This window comes from Argentina silus (assembly GCF_951799395.1).
Source record: "Argentina silus genome assembly, chromosome: X".
NCBI classification, from domain to species: Eukaryota; Metazoa; Chordata; class Actinopteri; order Argentiniformes; family Argentinidae; genus Argentina; species Argentina silus.
This window is the reverse complement of record NC_139653.1, coordinates 14,775,896-14,778,395: the sequence shown is the minus strand read 5'-3', so window position 1 is coordinate 14,778,395 and position 2,500 is coordinate 14,775,896. Positions and strand designations below refer to the sequence as shown.

Below are 2,500 nucleotides of genomic sequence, written 5' to 3'. Positions count from 1 at the left end.
ACCCTCTCTGAGGTAATATTTACGAGGGCAGTGAAACTAATGTGTTGTGTTCTCCTCTCTTGCCTGCTGGGATAGTGAAAAAATGAGTGGGTATTAGTGGAGAGTTTAAGAGTATTACTTGTCAGTCTCAATGATTTTGAAGTTTTAGATAAATAGCCTTGTGAACTTTACTTTTGTGTATATGAGTGTTTGAGGAAGAGAGGAGAGAAGAGGAGAGCAGAGGAGAAAGGGAGGAGGGGTGATACACCAACCAGAGGGCACATCTGTGGGGCCAATTTTACATCCTGACAGGCAGAATGAGGTGAAAAATCCTCCAGGAGAAAAGAGATGCTGGAGGGTAATAAAGAAGAGATGGTTCTTCCCTTTCTCCTCTTGTTCACCTAGCTGCCAACAGACACACTCTCAATGTCATCAGCTCAGACCTGAGTCACATGCACAGTCTCTCTCCTCCCTTTCTCTCTTTCTCTGTTGTTCTATCTGTCCACACTTTTCTTGCTTTCCCCCTGTCTATGCACCCCTCTCTCAACCCCTGTCCTCAATTCTGCTCAACCCTTGCTATAGGCAGGTGACACCTCATGAATATGTTTATAAGAAGAACAGAATAATCTTTAACAAACATGCCGCGAAGGCCCTGATGTGCGTGAGTGTGTCCGTGTCATGTCAGATTGTGTTTCCTATCACCCTGTGAGCCCTGCTCGTATGTCAGCCATAAGGGCAGGCTGGTTAGGTCTCTGGGTAATGGTTAGGAGCATTATGACATATCAGGCTTGTGTGTCCCTGGTGCTGTCTTAACACCACAGCGACAGGTGTCAGAGTAATGAGCTAGTACAACACTGGGACTCAGGGCATGAAGGAATCTGGCAACAGGGAATACGCAATGTCAACATAGAGAACACAGCAGAGAGGAAACAGCCACAACTTCAACCCAAGAACAACAGACATGTCGGCTCTAGGCCGTCCTGTCTTACCATGTAAATGAGAGAGAGAGGGAAAGAGAATAAAATAGTGAAAGAGGGAGAGAGAATATGATTATCCAGATATGGGATATGTTCACTGAAAGATAATTGTGAGGAGTGTTGGGATAGAGCTTTGAGCCTTATCACCTGGCTGCATCCCCCTGCTGGCTACATCTGCATGCTAAGCAGAGTTGGGAGACCAGACACCATCTGTGCTTGTGGTGATGTTGGGGCTCGAGGGCCAATAGGGGGCACTCTTCTCTTCTTCCCTTTGCTTTCAGTAGATCCCAATACCCCAGGGCAGTGACGGCTGGAACACATGCCCTGCACAGGGGCCGTCCTTTAGATGCCATTTTTTCCATTGTGCTTGTTTCAAGAGTAGTGGTGCTAACCTTGAAGTCCTGGCTGAACTACCATTAATACAGTATACTAGCGGCAAAACGTCCTGCGGATAGTCAAAAATCATTGGATCTGATTGCTTTAACTCAATGTTGTCAGACTCCCTTATACAGTAAGGCCATGGCATTGTCACAAAGTGGGAAAGCAGACAATGGTAATGAACAACTCTCCAAAGATGTCATGGATGCATTCTAAGAATAGCCTACATTTTTCCTCCTGTCCCGTCCATCCCATCTCTCCACCACACTCTCGTGTGGCCATCATAGGCCGAGTGTTTCTTTTACAGTACATAGCCTATAATCTGAAAGCAGCCCAAGGACACTATTAATTGAAAGAAATCAATGTCTACTTTTGTAAACCTGTGAGCTCCAAAATTCGGAGCATTAAAAATATCATCCTGCATGAAAGAACAGGTGCCTATCCCCCTCCATCCCACAGTCTCATGTCGAAAGTCTATTATGTTTTGTTATTTTAACAAAACTGCACAACTGAGAAAAAAGTAGCCTAATTGCTGCTCACAGGCAGCTGGTTCTTTTGAGCCTAAAACTGAAAAGGGTTGTTCTCTCTCTCTCTCTCACACACACACACACACACCCCTCATCATGAAATAGCTCTTAGCAATGAGGTTTGGCCAGCTATCCCTCTCACCAGTGCCAAAAATTCCCCTCTGTTTAGCTATCTGTCCCTTCGTTTTTTCTGTTTATCATAATGAAGATGTACCATGGGAGAAAGAAGAGAGGGACGGGGGGGATTAAATCAGTTTTTATGAAGAATACAGACAAGTAAGCAATGTTTTTTTAGAACGAAAGATAGTGGTGTTAAGTGGTGTTAAGTCAGCCTCCTCCAAACATTCTCAGCCGGTTACCTATCTAACCACATTAGGCATATCAATGAAGGAAATGTTACTAGTGAGCTCCCTTCTTCCCCCATCTGAATGTTCTTCTTCTCCCTCTGATGACCAGACAGAGGGACATGAGAGACGATCATGTGATTCAATACAGAACATTCTCTCTCTCCCTCTCTCACTCTCTCTCTGTCTCTCTCTCTATCTGAACTCCCCCTTTCTCTATTTCTTCCTCTCCCGCCTTGCCTCTCTCTCTCTCTCTCTCTCTCTTAATCTCCCGCCTCTCACTCACTCTCTTTCC

General features: G+C 45.1%; 1 protein-coding gene across 2 annotated transcripts in view; it reads left to right on the top strand.

Moving 5' to 3' along the window:
• The window catches only part of LOC310822582 (A-type potassium channel modulatory protein KCNIP2), a gene marked incomplete at both ends in the record, with an annotated part of 111,384 nt that overhangs the window by 84,185 nt on the left and 24,699 nt on the right, over positions 1 to 2,500 (top strand). The window lies entirely within an intron of this gene.